The sequence below is a fragment of the Macrotis lagotis genome, chromosome 7 (assembly GCF_037893015.1).
Source record: "Macrotis lagotis isolate mMagLag1 chromosome 7, bilby.v1.9.chrom.fasta, whole genome shotgun sequence".
Classification (NCBI taxonomy): domain Eukaryota; kingdom Metazoa; phylum Chordata; class Mammalia; order Peramelemorphia; family Peramelidae; genus Macrotis; species Macrotis lagotis.
The window spans coordinates 9,445,853-9,467,981 of record NC_133664.1 but is presented as its reverse complement, the minus strand read 5'-3'; the positions used below and the strand labels follow the sequence as shown (position 1 = coordinate 9,467,981).

Here is a 22,129-nt window from a genome sequence, read left to right as displayed (position 1 = left end):
GGGGGGGGGGGGAGTGTCCAGCTGGGCAGAGCCAGGCCGGGAGCGGCCTCCCTTTGGAGCAAGGCTTGTTGGGGGGCCTCGCTGGAGCCCCCCCCCAAGCCTGGAGGTTCAGGCCAGACATTATGGACTGGCCCCAGTTCTCCAGGAGATCCCCCGGGAAGGCCGCTGCTCCGGCTCTCCCACCCAGCTCGGGGCTCCCCGGGGCCCGCCCCCCGGCCGGCGGGCTCCCCATCCTGCCTCGGTTGTCCCTCTTGCTCTGCCCTCCCTCTCCCGTCTCTCCCGTCTCTCCCTCGCCCCCACAGACACCCACGTCGCTGCTCAACTTTCGCGGGAGGCTGGCCCGGGGAGGCTGGCCCGGGGAGGCTGGCCCGGGGAGGCTGGCACGGGGAGGCTGGCCCCGGCGCCCGCCGAGGCCGGAGGGCAGAGCGCGGCGGGGCTGAGCCTCCGGCCCCCGAGCAACACGTTGGCGGCCGCAACTTCGGAGCCTCCCGCCTGCTTCGGGGCCCCGGGCACGGGGCTGCACCTGCCGGCCGGGGGGGCGCCCGGCTCAGCCCCGGGAGGCGCCAGGGGAAGACGGGCATCCGACGGGCCCCCCCGCCCCCGGCCCCGGCGGACTCACCCCGGCCGCGCGTCCTCGGGTCCCCCGAACTTCGGCGCCTTCCCCGCCGCCCCTCTCCGGAGCCGGGGGGCGGGGGTCAGTGGGGCCGCCGCCTCCGGGCCTGGGGGGCGCCCGGAGCAGGAGCCAGGCAGCCCGGGCTGCGCCGCCGCCGCCTCTGCCGGGCCGGAGCGGGGAGCCGGGCGCGGGGCGCGGGGAGCGCGTGCGGGAGGGCGGCGCCGAGGGGGAGGGGAGCGGGAGGAGGGGCGGGGCGCGGAGGAGGGGCGCGGGCCGGGGGCCGCCCAGCGGAGCCCCGACACCGGGGAGCCGAGGGGGAGGGGAGGGGCGGGGAGGGCCCCGCCCTGCCGGGAGGGGCCGCCTTTCCTCCCACCTGGGGAGGGGGCGAGTCTGCAGCCGGGGGGGGGGGGGGGGGGCGGGGCGTGGGGGGGGCCCCCCGGAGGAATCCGGCCAGAGCCTGGAGGGGGCAGGTGGGGGGCAGGGCCGGGAGGCTGGGGGACGGCTGGGGCCCGCAGGGAGGGCGTGGGGGGGAGGGGAGAGAACCCGGGCCAGACGGGGGGGGGGGGAGGGGGGGCTTCTCGGACCCGGGGTGACTCCAGGTGGGGAGGCGGAGCCCGGAGGGGCGGCCGGGGGGCGGGGCCCCAGGCAGGTGTTCTGGTGCCCGAGCGGGCGCCGGGCCGCCCTCCCTCCTGCCCTCCCTTTCTGCCTCCCGTCTTTCCCCCCTCCCTCTTCTTCCTGCACTTCCCCCTCCCTCCCCTCCCCTCTCCTTCCCCTCCCTCCCTCTTCTTCCTCCACTTTCCCCCTCCCTCCCCTCCCCTCCCTCCCTCTTCTTCCTCCACTTTCCCCCCCTCCCCTCCCCACTCCCCTCCCTCCCTCTTCTTCCTCCACTTTCCCCCTCCCTCCCCTCCCCCCTCCCTCCTCTTCTTCCTGCACTTCCCCCTCCCTCCCCTCCCTCTCCTTCCCCTTCCTCCCTCTTCTCCTTCACTTTCCCCCTCCCTCCCCTCCCCTCCCTCCCTCTTCTTCCTCCACTTTCCCCCCTCCCTCCCCACCCCCCCTCCCTCCTTCTTCTTCCTCCACTTTCCCCCCTCCCTCCCCACCCCCCCTCCCTCCCTCTTCTTCCTCCATTTTCCCCCTCCCTCCCCCACCCCTCCCTCTTCTTCCTCCACTTTCCCCCTCCCTCCCCACCCCCTCCCTCCCTCTTCTTCCTCCACTTTCCCCCCTCCCTCCCCACCCCCTCCCTCCCTCTTCTTCCTCCACTTTCCCCCCTCCCTCCCCACCCCCTCCCTCCCTCTTCTTCCTCCACTTTCCCCCCTCCCTCCCCACCCCCTCCCTCCCTCTTCTTCCTCCACTTCCCCCCTCCCCACCCCCCTCCCTCCCTCTTCTTCCTCCACTTTCCCCCCTCCCTCCCCACCCCCTCCCTCCCTCTTCTTCCTCCACTTTCCCCCTCCCTCCCCCTCCCCCCTTCCTCCCTCTTCTTCCTCCACTTTCCCCCTCCCTCCCCTCCCCCTCCCTCCCTCTCTTCTTCCTCCACTTTCCCCTCCCTCCCTCTTCTTCCTCCACTTTCCCCTCCCTCCCCTCCCCCTCCCTCCCTCTTCTTCCTCCACTTTCCCCCCTCCCCCTCCCCCTCCCGCAGATCCCCGCCTGCAGGTCCCACTCCAACTTGAGGCTCCAAGCCTAGAGCCTGGCCAGAGAAGTCTCTGGTGCCCAGCTTAACTAAGGCCAAGGTGGAGGAACCCCGCCCCCCTGCAGCAGCACACACCCCCCCCCCCCCAAGCGGCCCCTTCTCCCGGAGGCGGCCCTGAAAGGGCCCTGGGGGCCCGAAGGACGGCTTCAAAAGACACAGGGCTTGGGACCAGAAGAAGGGGAACTGGAGCATCTTTCAGATGGAGAAGCGAAGGCTTCAAACCAGGAGGCCTCCCCAAGCGAGAAGAGCCCTCCATTTCCTCCCAAATGATACAGCGGGAGAAATCGAGGCCCAGAAAAGGGAAGTGAGGCATGGGGAAGGATAGTTCCAAGCAGCAGATTCTCGGCTCCAAGCCTCTGCTTCCCAGTGCATTGTTCCTTTCACCCTACTTGGAAGTCTTTCATTTTCTAGAATTATTTTGGACCACTTTGATCCAGGTCCATAATGGGGGTGGCTGTACTCGCTCTCCCTGTAATTCACTGGCCTTTACAAGCTTATCTTAATGGAACAGCAGGAGAGTGAGCCCATTCATCCTTACCATAACACATTTGAGTTTGGGGCTAGACTTTGGAGATTTCAGTACTACTAAAGAGTTAAAGGAAGGGGAGGCCTCCATCATCTTTTGAGTCCTTCCAGGATAAAAACAAAAATGGGTCCCTATGGGAGGAGGGCAACAGAGCATTTTCCTACCAATATGGTGAAGGTGTGCAAATGGACCTCTACCACTAGGGGCTTCCCCATCCCTTGCCTTCCCCTTGGGCTCTACAGCTCCAATCCTTTAGATGAGATGAAAGGCCAACAGGCTTTACCATTAGTCCTATTTGCTTATTGATTCATTCATTTCTCGAGTCTGGAACTGCAAAGAGCCCCAAAAGGACATCTAGGCCAATCTCCTAATGTTACTGAGGGAGCAAAGGAGACGAGATTACACAAGTTAGGCAAATCTGGAACTCCTCCCCAGGTCTTCTGATGCCGACTGGAACATATTTTCTCAAAGGCATAGCACCACTGAGTTAGCCATTGATTGAGATATTTGTCGTTCAGGTAAGATCAGGGCATTGATGTCCAAAGATCCAAAGAAACCAAGGGATCATATAGCTTAAGTCCCTTATGAAGAAACAGAGAGCCAGGGAAGGAAACCATACAAAAGTAGGACAAAGACCAGAAGAAAGGCCTCTCTGATTCCAGGACCACCATTCTTTCTAGTACATTCTGCTACTAAATTGCCGCATAAATCTAGAGAAAAGAAATTAATAATCATAATAATTGCTATTATTTGCCATTTTAATATAAATAGTAACTCTCTAAAGACTCACACAAAATCCTGAGAGGCAGGTGCTATTATTATTATTCTCAATTGACAGATAAGAAAACAGGATGTGCCGGGGATCAAAAAAGCAGCAATTTTGAGGCAAACTTTGAATTCAGATCCTCCAGATTCCCAGGTCAGCATTCTATCCACTATACCACTGATTTTTTCTACAGTCAATGGATTTCTCAAGTTTGCTGATAATATTCTTTTTTTTAAAAAAAAGTTTAAATGATCTTTCAATTAATTTTTTCTACCTTCCTGATTCCTAACGAATGAATTGAAATTCTGTGTGAAAAGTCTGGAATTCCCTGGGTGAGCGAGAGGTCTCTGAAGGAGAAGTGGTCCTGATGGAGCCTATTAAGAATATTTCTCCCACTAATTTTTGAATGGAGATGAGATTAATCCAGTCCCTGTCTTCTTAATAGGCCTTTTCTTAGGCAAAGATATCTGAGACAGGTTGAATCACCTGCCCTTGCACATTTACAATACTCTTGGGCCGCATTAGTCACACAGGAAGGCAAGATGTCATCATCTAGAAATTAACTGGTTGTCAATTCAGGTACAGTGAAAGAAAACTCCATATGCCAATGGAGTGTCTTCTTTCCTCAAAAGAATGACACCCATGTTACCATGGAAGATCATCATTTACAATTGGAAGGAGTCTTAGAGTACAAACTCTCATTTTTACAGATGAGGAAACTGAGACTTAGAGGAAAATGACTTGCCTGAAATCACATGGATAGTAAATGGAAAACCGTTTCAACATAGGGCAAATGAACATTGATTCAGGACATGGCAGCCACTTTGCTGGATATTAGAGATACCAATGCAAATGATGAACATCCTCCAGAGAACTTGCAGTGTTACTGGGAGGCAACTTATGTGGCTATGCATTTGTAGGTAATCATGTATGGACATCTGTATGTGTAGAGAGAATAATGTAAATGTAGAGAGACTATATAAAAACAATTATAAGAAAACCAAAAAGTTCATCAGAGGGCATTACATTTGGGGGAAGTTAGAAAGGACTTGGGAGAAGATGATTCTTAAGGTGAATGCTGAAGTGAAAAATTCTGTGAGGTTGAGATGAGGAGGGATGGGAGGGATGCAGAGCAGGGATGTTTGAAGAACAGAGATATGACCAGTTTGGCTGAATTGTAGAGTATGGAAAGGGCAGTGTTGCAGGATAAGGCTATGAGGAGTGAGTGGGCTCAGGTTGAGATGGGTTTTAAAAAGCTAGATAGAGAAATTTATAATTGAGCCCATGTTAGAGATTGTTGTGTGTAGGAACACTGTAAATTATCTTCACTTGGTGTCCTTGAGCACCAGAACCTTTTTTTTTACTAAATGCCATGGGAGTGGGAGTGGATTAAGGAACTGGGAAGGATATTTAAGCCCTGGTATTTGGTTTAATAAATGGAGACCTTGGTGTAAGGGGAGAACTTGTCATCCTTGGCTTCCTTGTCTCCTGCCCCTCCAACACTCACCTGGGGAAGATTGAGAGAGTTCAGAAGGGGACTCAACATAAGAGTCTGGAAAAGAGATCAACTAGCCCAGAGGCAACAAGGGGGCACTAGAGCTAAATGATTAGGGAAGTGGCTTGGTCACATTCAGAAAATTCCTGGCAGCTAAGTGAGGATGGGAGAGACAGGGGAGGCCAACCAGCAGCCTATTATAATAGTTCTAATAAGAGGTCATAAGATTGCCCTAAACTAGAGTCATGGCTACATGAATGGAGGGAAGCCCACATAGGAGTTCAAAAAACCAGGTTTGGTGATTGATTTGATATGCAGGGTAAAGAAGAATGAGGATTCAAAGGAAATCTTGAGATAGCAAACCTAGAATACTAGAAGGATTGAGGTATCATCAACAGAAATGGGGGAACTTGGTGGCAAGATAATGAATTAGCTTTAATATGAGTTGAGATTGCTCTGGGATAATCAGAATGTCCTATGGGCAGTTGATGATGTAGGGTATAGACTGGGGTTAGATGTACATGTGCAGGCATCATTGGCTTAGAGATGATCAGTTAACCCTACAGAAGTTCAGCCTAAAAGAACCATTAACTTCCATTTCTCATCCATCTGATTGGCAAAGATGACAAACAGGGATCCCCTATCACACATTTCTGGAAGTCAGCTCACCAAGTTTCCATGTAGATTGAATACTAGACAAAGATTGTGCTTCAAGGATTCCTTCTTATTAAAGGAGGGTATATTCACACTGATGAAATCACATATCTTTTATCTACATATAAATAAATGGAATGGGGATATGAAGGGAAAGCTTCATAGTAACACATACTAGATAGCACAAGAAAGTAGTTTGTCTTTTATTAATTCAGACAAGTTAAATTTTCCTCTGAAAACAACTATTCTAAGACTGCTTCTGGACCAATATCAAAAGGGAAGTGTGAGCAGATCCTTGTTTTCCCTTCCTTGTTTCATGGAAGGGAATTGTTTACAATTTCATTCCCCAAGAGAGAACATCCACATGGCAAAATGCACTCCTAGGACACATCTGTTCTTGCATCCCAATCATTCCCCAACATGTATCCAGTTTTTACTGTTGATAACAGATGCTATAATGTGCTAGAAAGGAAGCAGCAATGCCAAAATATCCACAACAGCATTTTTATGGTAGGATATTAAACTGAAAACAAAGAAAATGCCTATTGATTGATGAATGACTAAACATACTGTGGTATGTGCATTAATAGAATGTTGTGCCATAAGAAAGGATGAAAGGACTAGATTCAGAGAAACCTGGGAAGACAGAAGAGCTGTTATAAAATCAAGTAAAAATGAATCAAGAGAACAATATTCACTAAATATTACAAATAACATAAAAATGATTTGCAATAATTTAAATGAAGTGATCCCTAAAACAAAACTAAATACTGCAATTATTATGACCAAGTTTAACCTTGGAGAAAAGATGAGAAAATCACCATCCTACTTTTCCTGGAGATGTAGGGTATTATGGTTATGGAATGTTGCTTATACTAGTGTGTTTCCTTGGTTTTACTTAATAATTTTTATAACTGTAGAGTAAGAACAAAGAACACTCTTTTTATAAGAAAAAATTTCTATAATGTGAAGAAGAAAAACATTAGAATTTTCTTTTCCTTCCTTTTTTTCACCTTAAGTGAAGAGTTAGACAGATTGACTTTGTTAATTCAGTCTTGATCACTTTGGCTTAGTGATCATTTTTAAAAGGGCTGAACTATCCTTTCCAAAAATTACAAGTTTTTGTTCAATAAAATCTAGTCATTCTGAAGAGATTTTAGAAACATACTTTCAATAAATATTAAGCATTTCTGAAGCTTTATTGACATATAAAGCATTCATGGGCTAATTAGAATTGTCATTCATTTATTAAAGAGCACCTACTGTCAATCTCTATAGAGTTAATTACGTATAGGCTCTTGAAAGTAATAAAATTGAATTTATTTTAAAATATTCTAATTCAATCAAGCACCCCCCTTAATAGGCTTACTTAATCAAGACCCCTCATCTTATATGAGAAAAATCAAAACCCAGAAAGGTTAAATAAAAATCCAATGTTATTCAGGCAGTAAATTTCAGAGTCAAAATTTGAACTCAAGTCCTATGGGGAGATTATAAATGCAGTAAGTAGTTGATGGCAGAACCTGACAAAGGCAGGGTATTTATTCCACATGGAAAGAAAGATCTTATAATCTGTGTGATGGCTTTGAGGAAGATTTGCACAGACAAAGCAATTCATTTTTTTATGCTTCAGGGAAGAGAATTCATCAAGAAATATCATAAAGTCTAGGAAATGAAGAAATTTGAATTTGGAGGCAACTGAGAGTCATACAGTGTCCCCAGCCCTCAATCTGTCATTCTTTTTCCTAACTTATTCCACTGGCTTCCTATCCCTGCATAAATCATATGAGGGCAAAGTTTTGTCTTTTTATCCTAGCACCCAGCTGAGTCTGACATATAGTAGGTGCTTAATAAATAATTATTGGTTGACAGGAAGAAAAAGCATGAAAGAACATTGGGCATCAGTCAGAAGCTCTGGATTCAGGTTCTGGCTCTGTTACTACCTGTTCTATGATAATGAGCATATTACCTTACTTTGGAGCCTCAATTTCCCCATAGTAATAATAATAATAATAATAATAATAATATTTTATACCTCATTAGAGCATAATGAGATAAGCACTTTATAAACTATACATCTATAAATATAAGAAACTATTGTGTATTTGAAGGGAAGTACTTACAAACTTTTTTTCATAATATTTCAGAACGAGAACTTTGGTCATTTGGAGAAGGCCTTTGGGCCATACTTCAGAAAAAATATCAAAATGGGGTTAAGTGACTTGCCCAAGGCCACACAGCTAGGTAATTATTAAGTGCCTGAGGCTGGATTTGAACTCAGGTACTCCTGATTCCAGGGCAGGTGCTCTATCCACTGCGCCACCTAACTGCCTCAATATATTTATATAGTAACATTCTGATGGAGGCAATGAGTTCTGCAGTGTGAGAGATAGTAGACTATTCTGAAAGTCTCCTGGCAGAAATGAGGGTGGAAGAAAGCATCATTTTGAAAGAAAAATATACTGTCCATAATGAGATGTTCAATGAATAAATCCTTTATGACTAATGGAAACAAGCCTGTAATATTGAGCTCTATCTCTAAGCCATTCAGATTCTCATGATATCTAAGAGCTGTTCTAAGTGGTTTCCTGGATCTTTTTTGACCCAAGTTGCTAGTACTCTCTTGACTACCATAAAGAGAAAGTCATAAAAATATTTTCAGTCTATAAATTGACTCAAATGAATAAATGATATTAAATTATCTTCTTCTGTCCCTCTCTCATTGTGTCAGGGACATGAGAAGATTAAATTGGGTATTGACTAGTTCACTTATCTATTCACTATGCCACACTGCCTCTCCATGGAACTTCAATGCAACTCAAGAAAGGCTATTTCTCATTTGTTGCTTGGACTTGTCAGTTCAAACAAGAGGCTGACAATGCTTGAAATGAGAGTTAATGGTAGGAAAGCATTGATTCCTATCTTTAACAAATTCCTAGAATCTCAGGAGCTCAAGAATTGCAAGGGACCACAAAGACCATTGAATTTAACCCATACCTAGGTGGGAATTTCTTCTACAACATCTCCATCTTCAATTTGAAGACCACCATTAAGAGGGAGCTCAATATTTCTCAGAGCAGCTCATTCCATACTGAGTCAGGGTTTATTACCAGATGGCTTTTTCCTCTTTTCATGAAAATGAAATCTGATTCTTTGCTACATTCACCCACTACATCTAGTTCTGTCTTGATGTACAAGGTGACTCCCTCTAACAAGCCTGCAAGATTTTGAAGTCAGAGATAGGCATGTCCCCCTAAATCTCCTCTTCAGGCTAACCATTCTCTGTTTTTCCAAGTAAGGCTTATACAGCATAACCTGAAGAACCATTCATTTATTTAGTACTACAACTTTTTCAAAGTACTGTTATTTTCCTAGAGTTCAGGACTTTCCCTGTCACCCTCTTGCCTCAATAATCTCCAGTGATTCTCCATTACCACCAAGATAAAAAATTAAGTCCTTTCTTTGGCATTTAAAGTTATTTGCTTCCTGGCCCCTTTCCTTCCTTTTTAGTCTTCTTGCCTTTAGTTACCCAGTAACTCTGACCCACCTGCTGTTCTCTGTTCACAGCCTATCATCTCACATCACTGAACAGCAGCACTCCCTATCTCTCTTGACTGGAATTCTCTTGATCCTCCCCTCTCTTCCTAAAATTTCTGTTTTCCTTTGAGACTCAGTTCAGGGGTGGCTAGATGGTGCAGTGGATAGAGCATCGGCCCTGGAGTCAGGAGAACCTGTGTTCAAATTTGGCCTCAGACATTTAATAATTACCTAGCTGTGTGACCTTGGGCAAATCACTTAACCTATTGCCTTGCAAAAACAAAACAAAAAAAGCAAAAAAAAAAAAAAAAAAGACAGTACAAATGTTCACCTTCTGCCAAAGATGTTTCTTGCTATCCCCAGTAGCTAGTGCCTTACCCTCTAAGGTTGTATTCAGTCTATTCTGAATGGATCTAAAATGTATCTGTTTAGTTGTGTTTATCCTCCAAAAGAATGTAAGCTTCTGGAGGGGAAGAACTTTCATCTTTACTTGTAGCCCGGCACTAAATGCATCAGTCAGAAGCTCTAGTACATGGCAAATTACTAATCTGAAGATCTGGCAGGAGGAGATCCCAGACACTGAGGGTCTTTCTTGAGCTAAACTGCTTAGCATTCCAACATTACTACAGAGAGGGTAACTACAATGGGCTGGACACATTGTAGAATGCCAGACATCTGCTTGCCAAAAAAAAACATTCTATGGAGAACTCACCCAGGGCAAATGCTCACAAGGGGGTCAGAGAAGTGATACCAAGACACCCTGAAGGTCTCACTGAAGAACTTTAAAATTGACTGTACAGCATAGGAGACACTGGCCCAGGACCACCCAGCATGGAGTGCCCTCATCAGTGAGAGGGTTGCCCTCAATGAGGAAGGCAGAGTGGAAGCAGCTCAGAGGAAACGTGACATCTGTAAGTTTAGAGCATCCATCCTAGATGTTCACGAGGACTATTTGGCCCAACCTGTGGTAGAGCATTCCAAGCCCATATTGGTCTGATCAGCCACCATTGGACACACTGACATTTGTCTCAAACATGGTGATGTCATTTTGGTCTTCTTTGATAACAAAGGACAAGAACTAACCAATCAAGTTATTAGTAAGTGTCTGATATATTTTCAGCCCACTCTTCTAGTTTAGAGGCCTGCCACCCCCCAAAAAAGACACATCCTTGACTTTAGCAGACCCCTACATCCCTCAGTTTTGGAATTATTGTACAGTCCTCAACTGAATCCAGGCAAGATTCCATAGCATCATGGAAAACCATTACAATGTGCATCAGAGTCCACTTCTCAGTTCATGCTAGGAAGACCAATGATAAGTTGGACAGAATCTAGAGGACCATTAAGATTGTGAAGAGCCTCAAGACCATGTCATCTTGGTTGAATGAACTGGAAGCATTTAGTCTGGAGAGAAGACTGGGATAGGGGAGAAGGATTGATAGCTATTTTCAAGATTTTGAAAATCTAACATGTCTTTATATTTTGGCCCAAAAGGGGAATGGGCAGCCACAGAAAGTAGTAAATTTCACCCTACCTTAGGTCTCCAAGCAGCCACTAGAAGGCCACTTTTAGGGAACGATAAAGAGGGTACTCCTTGGACCAGATGGTTTCTATGATGTGATGGTAACTAGAGGTGAGATGTCTCTGGCCCTACATGCATCAGGTAACAGTGCAAGTTTGAGTCCCAGCCATCCTCTTGTGAGTACACTGGCGTGTGGCTCACCCTCTCCCAGAATGAAACTTGAATGAAGTAAGTGTCAGGAAATCACTGGGTTTTCATTCAAACATTCAAATGGGTTTCATTCAAACATATAGTTCAGCTTTGCTCTGGTATTTCAGCTAATATTAGCAGACTGTTATTTCTGAAGTGTTCCGTTCCGTTTCTGTTTCATGCCACTTAGTTGAGGGGAAGAAGGCTGTCGATGGCAGCGGAGGCTGTCAGCGCTCTGATTCCTGCCTACAAACATTATCACTTGCTCCTGTTCCCCAATGTGCTTATGAAAATATTAGTACTAATGTTACAACATGCATATGCTCTTGGGGCGGAAATAGTGTAGACTGCGTGCTGGCGGCTCACATGCTATGGAAACAAGAATCGAAAACCGGTGAAAAGTCAACCCAAGGGCAAACCATGGTGGTGGAGGGCGCCATGCCTTCTCTGTGAGATCCACAACATGCTTCTGAAGCTCCTGACTCAAACTCTACTCTTGTCAGAATGCTGTATGCTCTTTACCCATGTAACAAAACGGCATCCAAGGTAGTATCTTAGAATCACAGAAACTCCAAATTGGAAGGGCCTCGCTCTCCAACCCAAAGAAGAACAAGAATCCCATGGTCCATACCCCTCACAAGGATTCATACAGCTTCTGTTTGCTGACCTGCAGTGAGAAAGAGCCCATTACCTGTCCAGGAAGCATATTCCTTTGTTCAAGGCTCTATTTAGTGTTATCTGCCAATGTAAAGCCTCAACTGATCCCATTCACTTGCTAGCACTGCCCTTTCACCCCTCCCCCATTACTCTGTATTTATTCTGTGTTGTTGGGAAGTTCTTTTCGGCATTGAGGATATATTAACATCTTTGCAACTTCTACTAATTTCTCCCAGTTCTGGACTATGCAGACTTAACAGAACAAATTGAATCCCTTCTTCATAGGTTGGTCATCTAAATACTTGACAGCATTACCACAGTATCCCCTGAGTCTTCTTTTCTCTGGGTTCAACCTTTTTAGTTCCATCAGCTAATCCTCAAATAGCTTGAACCCAAGGTACTTCACTGGGATGATTGCCATCCTCTGGAGAGTTCCCAGATTTTTAGTTTTCTAGTCCTTTGTGAGTTCTGGCCCTGAGAAATGAATGTAAAATTCAGATGTGGTCTGATCAAATCAATGAAAAGTGGAATTATCACCTTCCTACTTCTGGAAGTCATGTCCCTCCTAATGAAAAAAAACCAAAACAGATCATGGAATGGTTGTGGACAGAGAGTATTAGGTCATAAAGCTATCATATACAAGATAGAGAGAAAGGTAGAATAGTCCTGAGTTGGGCAGGTAACACTATCTCTCAGATAACACAAGATGTCTGTTAGTCATATCTCCTGCTGCTGAAGCCTAAACCAACACAATTTACTTTCTTTTATTTTTAGGTTTTTGCAAAGCAAATGGGGTTAAGGGGCTTGCCCAAGGCCACACAGCTAAGTAATTATTAAGTGTCTGAGACCAGATTTGAGCCCAGGTACTCCTGATTCCAAGGCCGGTGCTTTATCCACTGAGCCACCTAGCTGCCCCTACAACTTACTTTCATGAAGGGTCATGCTCTACTACCCTTCTTCTACTCAGCTGCATCAATCTAGAAAGTTAGACCCTGAGAATATGAACCCCCAAATGATTTTTTTCTCAAAAATCATCTGAGCCCTCTGGAGAATGCCCCTCCTAGGCACCACATTGGTGCCAAGGTTCTGAATGCCTTTAGAGATAATATTTTATACTATGAATGAAGATTTTTACATGGGGATTATATTTACTGCTCTATGGGGCCATATTCTTTTATTATAAAGATTTTATTTATTTTGAGTTTCACAATTTTTCCCCTAATCTTACTTCCCTCCCCCCCTCCACAGAAGGCAGTTTGCCAGTCTTTACATTGTTTCCATGGTATACATTGATCCAAATTGAATGTGATGAGAGAGAAATCATATCCTTAAAGAAGAAACATAAAGTATAAGAAATAGCAAGATCAGACAATAAGACATCAGGTTTTTTTTTTCTAAATTAAAGGGAATAGTCCTTGGTCTTTGTCAAACTCCACAATTCTTTCTCTGGATACAGATGGGATTCTCCATTGCATACAGTCCCAAATTGTCCCTAATTGTTGCACTGATGGAATGAGCGAGTCCATCAAGGTTGATCATTGCCTCCATGTTGTTGTTGGGGTGTACAGTGTTCTTCTGGTTCTGCTCATCTCACTAAGCATCAGTTCATGCAAATCCCTCCAGGCTTCCCTGAATTTCCATCCTTCCTGGTTTCTAATAGAACAATAGTGTTCCATGACATACATATACCACAGTTTGCTAAGCCATTCCCCAATTGAAAGACATTTACTTGATTTCCAATTCTTTGCCACCACAAACAGGGCTGCTATGAATATTTTTGTACAAGTGATGTTTTTACCCTTTTCCATCATCTCTTCAGGGTATAGACCCAGTAGTGGTATTGCTGGATCAAAGGGTATACACATTTTTCCCCCCTTTGGGCGTAGTTCCAAATTGCTCTCCAGAAAGGTTGGATGAGTTTACAGCTCCACCAACAATGTAATAGTGTCCATGTGACCATATTCTTAATGAGTATTTCAAAACATAGAGGGCCTTTTGATGATTTCTAGCATTGGTTCAAAGTACTGAGAGTTTCTTTAGGTAATTGAGGTTTTATATCTCATGAATTGTTAGAGTTTTGTGATAATAGTCTATGGGGAGAAGATTAGGCATTAATTCTAGTCTTGATTTTCCTACTGCTATGGGAAAAAAAATTAGTCTGTTTTTCAAAGACAAGGACTAGAAAGAATTTTGGTACAATAGTTTTGACCAAAATAGTGCATATTGTAGCTGATTAATAATGGCTGACTAAATGGAATTGACTCTACTGCTAAGATTACTTATTGCCCAAGACATTCCTTCATGTGGAGACATCAGGGACCCTAGCCCATGACCTCCAGCTTGGCATTACATTTAGAGAACATCATCATGAGCAAACCGAAAAAATACCCAAATCCTCAGCACTCCCCAGCCAAAAAAATATGCACCCCTATCAAACTGGATGACTTCTTGTTGCCTGTACATTCATTTTCCACCTTTGAACCTTGCCTTTCTCCTTCCCCATACATGGAATGTATTTCCTCATCACCTCTGCTTCTGAGATTTCCTAGACTCTCTTAAGGTTCTGATCAAAATCTACCCTCTTCTGACTTCCTACTGGCAGTGCCCCCCCAATTATTTTGTATTTATTTCCTATCTCTTTTGTATTTACTTATCTGCGTAGATGTTTCACCCCAAAAGAATGGAAGTCCCTTAAGGGCCATTCATTTTTGTATCCCCAATACAAATAGAGGCTTCATGAAGTAGCAGAAATGAGAGAGACAGGAAGAATATATGTAGGGTGACTCAAACTATTGCCACCATCTCCCCTTGAACCCTAATGGAAACAGCTCAGGACCCAGAGCTCCAGGAAAAGGAAAACCTTCAGGTCATCAGTTTGGTTCCAGCCCTATCCCCATAACCACCAGCCATGGGAACAACCCTTTTGGACATGGGATCCAACAACTGCTCTCCAGGAATTACATTCTCTGCCTCTTTAGTTGTCACAACTTTGGAAGAACCAAAGGAAAAAGTACCTGCTCCCAATCAATGGCATTGTTAAGTAGCTCAACATTAAGAACTAACGTGGCTTTATTAAGGAAAATTACAGTAAAGAAGATATATCTGCTTTATCACTGTACACTGAGAACGATGAGATCTCTCCATCTAACTGGTCCCCACAATCTCCTCTGCATGTGTGTGTATGTGAGCTCCTTTCCAGGAGTTGCTTGGAGCACAGTGGATGGAGCTTCAGTCTTGGAGTCAAATAGATCTGAATTCAAATCTAGCCCCAGACACTTCCCTGCTGTTTGGCGCTGGGCCAATCACTTCACCTCTGTTTACCTCAGTTTCCTCACCTGTACAATGAAGATAATCACAGCCTCTGCCTCCCAGGATTGTTGTGAGGATCAAATGAGTCAATAATTACAAAGTGCTTAATGTGAGCAGTCTTATGAAGCTAGGAGCTTTCTATGCATGTCCCCAGCACTCAGCACAGTCATTTGAACTGTGAGTCTGCATTCAGTCCTTTAAGGAGAAGGTTGAGTTCACATTCAGCACCTCTTTTACATAACAACTTCAGTTTCTAAGAGGAATACTTGCAGAAGATGAGTAACTCAATTTGGGAAGGGGTAATTACTCAAGAGACTCTTCTCCACAGGGAAACAACATGGCCAGTCAGGTAACAAGTATTTATAATGACTTAACTAGGGGATATGAACAGGACTCAGTGCTGGAGATAGAAATAGATAGATAGATAGATAGATAGATAGATAGATAGATAGATAGATAGATAGATAGACAGATGATAGATAGAAAGAAAGTATAGAAAGATATAGACAGAAAGATGATAGATTTAGATATGGATAGATTATATGTATAGGTAGATAGAGATAGAGATAGATTTTTTGAAGTTAAATTTTATTTTATTTTTATGTAATTAATTGCTTTTCTATCCATGTCCATTTAGTGTTTTTTTTTGCAAGGCAATGGGGTTAAGTGACTAGCCTAAAGCCATACAGCTATGTAATCATTAAGTGCCTGAGGCCAGGTTTGAACTCAGGTACTCCTGATTCCAGGGCCGGTGCTCTATCCACTGCACCACCTAGTTTAAGGTTCAATATTACATAACAATCTCACTACTTAATATTAGCACAGAAAGACAGATATATTGATAGTGGATAGGTATCAATAGATAGAAATAGAGATAGAGATATGCATATATACACATATACCTACACATACACACACATATATATGTATGTATATATATATATATATATGCAAAAACAGTCCTTGCCCTCAATGATATTACACTCTAATGGTGGAAAACAGTACATAAAAGGAATACCTTGATATATGTCCAGAGATATGGTGGTAAAGTCCAAAGAATCAGCCAGAAGTGGAAAGGTGCATGACTGGGTTGGGTCCATCTCCAGAATGAAAGTCTCAGAATGAACTCAGTCATGAGAGAAGGTCAGCACAGCAGAGGGTTGGATAATCTGGGCTGAGAAGGCAGCTGAGTCATAGTGGTGAAGTCTGAAGAGTTAGAAATACAATTGAGAATTCATTCTAGTGGAAACTAGAGTTTGTCCATTGATTACTTCCATTTTTTTCCTCACTACTAAATTACCTAAATAATCCTTTAATTGAGAAATAGTTTACCATAATGTCTTCAGAATCAGGAAAGCCCACTCTGCTTCAGAAACTTATTTGCTATATGATCTGGCACAATCACACAACCTCCTTAAGCTTCCCAATCACATAACCTTCCAATTTCTTCATTTGTAAAAGGAAAACATCAGACTTGATGGTTCCTAAGGTCCCTTTCATTTCTAAATCTACAGTCTAGTCCAAGCCTTAATTTTGCTGGTTAAAACAACTTGGTCACATTTAATAAGTACAAGGACATACAAGCTGGGGGTAGGGCAAGACCAGTAGATGGGGGATCAGAGCTAACCAGATAGAGCAACACCACCATAACCACATCCATTGGACTAAACTGATGATATAGACACCTAAAGAAATGAAGATCTAGGAGACAGAAGATTGTTCACAGTCTCTGAGAAGAACAGAGAGCTTGGTACTTGCCCCACATTACCATTAATAAGAGTGGAGTATATAACTGCCATGCAGTTAAACATGATCACAATATGTAATCAATTGCCAAGAGAATGTACATGTCATCTCCCTTCCCAATTCAATCTACCCCTATTGCTTCCAATATCAAATATATAATCCTCTGTTTGGCTATGAAATTTGTCACAAATTGATCCCTTCCTATCCTTTCAGTATGCTTATACTGTACTTTAGTCCTCTCTCCATAATCTGCCATCCAGTGATGCTGATCTCCTTACTGTCCTTACCCTTAGTGCTTCATCTCTCAACTCTGGGAATTTTTCTTTTGTTGTCCCCTATGTCTTGAATGCTCTCCCTCATCATATCTTCCTTATGAATTCTCTGCCTTCCTTTAAATCTCAGCTAAAATCCCTTGCAGAGAAAGCCTTAGTCTTCCCTAATCTTTTTGACTTGCCTCTGACATAGCTTCCCCAATTTACCCTGTCTGGATCTTGTTTGTACATAGTTGTTAACATATTTTCTCTCCCATTAGACAATAAGGTCCTTAAGAGCAAGAACTATCTTTGTATCACCAAGGCTTAATATGGTACCATCATAGAGTGGGCACCCAAAAGTGCTTACTGACTAATGATAAGTACAATGATATAGATTAATAGATATAGAAACATATAGATATAGATAGATAGATAGATAGATAGATAGATAGATAGATAGATAGATATGTTGATAGTGGATAGGTATAGATAGATATAGATTGATGGATAGATAGAGATAGAAATAGAGATAGAGACAAGTAGATGAATAAGAGAATGGTTTCATGAAAGAGATGGACCTTCAACTAGATAATGGAAGATAGAGAAGAGGGAATATGATGGCATGGAAGGTGGAGGCAGAAAAAAGTTCCCTGATGCCTCGTCTTGGGGAGGGGAGTGTTTGAAGATGTCTTGTGTAGTGTGGTCTTGTTTGATTGGTCTTGACCTGCCAATGTGTGTAAGTGTGTATGTTTATGTGCTGAAACCTAGACAAAGACATAAAAGATAAATTTTTGGTAGTTTAGCATTATTGTGCCTGCCTGGAAAGGTATGCTTCTGTAAAAAAATGAAAACAAAATCTCAACATCTTGTCCTTTGGAGCTGTGAGTCTGGGTCAATCAGAGCAAGCCCACATCACAATGGATAGAGTCCAAAAAAACACTGGAATTCCAATCAAGAGACCTGGTTTCCAAACCTGACTCTGATGTTTGTTGGTAGCCTATAGGCAAGCCATAGAGTCTCAATTTCCTAATCTGTAAAATTAAGGGGTTAAACTGGATGCTTTCTGAAAAACACTCCATTTTAAACCCTATGATTCTATAAATGCAAAGTTTTTTTGAGAGACACAAAAACAGTTCACCTAAAAAGGCTCCATGTAAAGTATATTGTTCTCTCTGAGTTTTCTGTATTATTGATGGACTCCTGTGAATTCTTTACACTGGCTGAACTTCTATGAAGAGAAAGAAATGCTTCCCAACAGTTAATCCCATTGCTACCTTGGGTGTTGGTCACCAATCTAGAAGTAGCCCATTTGTGGGAATCTATGCAGCAGTTATATCAGATATATAATATAGTAAAGGGGTAGAACTATGACACCCCAATCCATGGGTTCAATCTGTGTGAAGTCCCACTCTGAGACCTGAAGCCACAAATCACTTTTGATTATCTGTGTACATGGTGTGTTCCCCCAGGAGAATTCAGAGAATTTATATCCTTTATCCCATTTGGGAGTAGTGGAAAGAAGCTGGAAAAAGGTATTTTATGGCAAAATGTTCCTAAGGAATTAAAATCAAGCTAAGATAACAAGATAATAAGATTATAAATAGATACACATGTGTGATAAATCAGATTTTTCTCAAGCAAAGATATTTCTGTGATTTATGTCAACAGTTTATTTTTGGATCAAAAAATGTTATTTTGGTCACTTTAAAAATATCAGAGACACATTTTAAAATTGTGTTAACACCTGCAACTTTGTCATTGTCCAAAATAAATCACATTAAATGCAAAGTGGAAAAGCTTAAATTATTCATCTTCATATTTGAATGTCACTGCTCATCAGGAGACAAGCAGAGATCCAATGAACACCAGAACCAGTGATCTCACATTTGCCATTTGCCATTTCTATCTTTTTCTTAGTAACTAAAACATTAGCTACTCATTCAGCTTTTGTCCATACTGTTGGCCCTTTTTAATTCCCACTTGATCCAGCCTGTTAGACAATACTCTCACGTGGCAATCCTTCTTAAAGTGAATCTGTCAGTCTTGACCTTCAGTAACACTCTTGGTGTATCACATGGTCCTAATGAGGATTTTTGCATATTATTCTTTCTACTTCATACTAAATAATCATGAGTTTCTATACCTCATGCTTTCTGGTAGCCTAGAATTCTGAATTCTAAGCTACAGTACTGATGGGTTCACCATTTTCACTGATCACCATCAGTCTTTTGAAAGGAAGACTCCATTGCTGACACTTCCTAGCTGTGTGACCTTAGGCAAGTTACTGATCATCTCACATACAGAACCATGTCTAGTCCTGATTCATATCTGACCATTGGACCTGATGACTCCAGAGAAGAAAGTGAGACTAGTGACTTAACACAGAACCCCCTCACTCAATTCCAATTCACATAGTTGCCATAATATTTACCTTTTGGATGTCACAGCCTTCTTAGAAAATGAAGGACAAACATTATCATCATCAAATTGGAGTTCTGATGTCTTTCAATGTTGATCTCCATTAAATGAGTTCAGTGTATTCTCAATTTTGCTACCTTTGATTGATATAATCATTCCCAAGTTTCTCTGAATTCTCATGTCTTCCACTTCAAAAATATTTCCTTCCAATTTCTTTAGTCAGTTGCCAGTTAACTGGTACCCACTTTCCTTCTAGTTATGTGCTACAATGGTTCACTTTCTTCTGATTCCTATTTACCTAGCATGTTCCAGTAATAAACTTTTCTATTTTGTTAAACTAATAGTAAATAATTTTAAGAATTACTGCTAAATTACAATTTAATTAAGATGTGTTTGGTTCCCTTAATTCCTACCAAAGTAGGAACAAATTTCATGATTTCCCTTCAGACTCCCATCATATCCAGATGAATTTTTTTCTAATTTTGACTAGATCTATAAATACTTAGTAGTCCTATTGGCATAATTGTTAATAAATGTACAGAAAGACAAATTTTGATGGTATCTGAGTTACCTGTTCATTTTTTAGAATGTCCTGTGGGAAGGAAAATTCATCTCTCTGATAATTTCCTCCCAATAAAACAGAAATTCATAGGAAAGTCAATGAGTTATGGGACTGACTTAATTTGTACAAATTTTTGTTTTCAAGAGAGTGACTTCTGCTTCAAAACTGACCTGGCCCTTGAAAAGAGAATTCACCACATCTTGACTTCAGAGCCTAGAATACAAGTGTTCTCCAGTTCTCAGAACACCTAAGTAGCAGTATGGAAGATGTTACCAGACCAAAAATTATGAGGTGCATTTGGAGACCCAGATCTTCTCAGGACTCTCTAGTCATCTCTCTCTTCTTCCTGGTACCCAAAGGAGCACAAGACATCACCATTCTGATTTTGCCTTATCTCCCTTTTTCTATCTTCTCCTGAAGCACTGGACCCCAGAGAGCAGCAGAGTTTTGCTTCCTGGGAACCATTCATGTGGTGCTTCTGATCTTCTCTGGTGGTCCCACTGGTTCAGAAACAGGGACAGCATGGTTATCTATCTCCATCCTTCTGGGAATGATTGTCTATCTTAGACCTTTAGAGTCTCAGTTTAAGCATTATGGTCACAGAGCATAAGAAACCATCTTGATGGATTTGTTTGTTTTCAAAGAGCTAGAAATTTCCCCTACACCTCATGTTCTTCCCAGTACTAATTCTATGTTGTGTGTGGGTATCTTGTATCTCTGTTTTGTGTGTGTGTGTGTGTGTGTGTGTGTGTGTGTGTCTTTCATCTCTGTGACAATGACATCTGTCTTCATCTCTATCTGTCTCTGTCTCTAGCTCAATCTCTATCTGTCTCTAGCTCAATCTCTATCTGTCTTTTTCTCTCTTCCCTCTTCCTTCTCCATTTCCTCTTCTCTCTCCTCTCTTTTCCTTCTCAGGTCCTTTCCTGCACATTTCTTCTCCCTCTTTCATTTTTTCCTCCCTCTCCAGTAAACTTGTCTGCATCTTTAGAGTACTTTCAGAAAGATCTTAAGGAAAATAACACCCTGATCTTGAACAGTTTCTAGTAAAAGGAATTATGGGAATAGTTTTCAAGCTGAGTATTGTTCTCTCATTTACAAAAAGACAATCCTTACATAGACCAAAATATTTAAAACATCACTTTTTGTGGTTCCAAAGAATGGGAAACAAAGTAGAAGTCTATCGGTTGGTGAATGACTAAACAAATTGTGGTACATGAATGTAATGGAGCATGCTGTGAGAAAAGACAAATATGAAATATGATGACTACAGAGAAGCATGGAGAGTAGAACTGCCAAATACTAAAGTAAGCAGAGCCAGGAAAACCATGTAGATTATGACTACAATAATGCAAACAAAAAGAACAGTAGTCAGAAAAATAATTAAAATTTTAAGGAAAAAACTTAACTCTAAAAAAGACATGAAGACGCCTACATACACACACACACACACACACACACACACACACACACACACACACACACCACATTTCTTTGCAGATGTGTGGAGGGGAGGGAGGTCCATAGGTATACAATATAATGTCAAATGGCATATAATGCAAGGATTTGGTGTATTTATCAATTTTACTATTTTTCTCTTCCTCTTCCTCTTTTTACTTTCAATTTTTATTATAAGAGATGGCTGTCTGGGAGGGGAAAGATAGTAGAGAAATCTAGATGTTATGAAAACAAATGAAATAAAACATTTTTTAAAAGGCTGCTGTTTGCATTTCTTGTTGAGTAAAGTGAGTGTCAGCATTCTTCCATGTTCATATCATTTGGAGTTCAAGTTATAAGTCATGTTTTCCCACCCAAACTGGACTCCTCTGCCTCCTCAGTCCATCCTACATTTTGACACGCCTGTGCCTTTACTTTCTTAGCTATCTTTAAAAAGAAACCCTCAAGTATGTTGTTATATCTTTGTACCCAAAGTTTTTGGAAACGTATCTCCAAGTGAGTAGTACAAGACAATGGAGAAAAAAAAATGATTCTGTTTACATAAATTAGTTTCACAGCCAACTTCAAAGAAAGAATTTATGAATGAATCTTCCAGAGAAGAAAGGCTCAGCAATAATAGCCGCCTCTTCTTCTCGCTACCCAGAGCTCGCCTCTCTGATCTTCCTGCCCCATCTCCAGTTTGTCCCAGGTTTTTGCCCAGATATAGAGACAATATGTATGCCCACAACTACAGGGAGAGACA

General features: G+C 42.8%; 1 protein-coding gene across 6 annotated transcripts in view; it reads right to left on the bottom strand.

The window, feature by feature from the left end:
- HDAC9 (histone deacetylase 9) overlaps nt 1–22,129 on the bottom strand; it is a 947,449-nt gene that overhangs the window by 845,369 nt on the left and 79,951 nt on the right. For 5 of the 6 annotated variants that reach the window (XM_074195439.1, XM_074195435.1, XM_074195442.1 and 2 more), the window contains exon 3: nt 15,971–16,158. The gene's annotated coding sequence lies outside the window, so the exon portion shown is untranslated. Of the gene's footprint in view, nt 1–619; nt 705–15,970; nt 16,159–22,129 lie in introns of those variants that run through there. The other variant, XM_074195433.1, reaches the window with a different exon arrangement.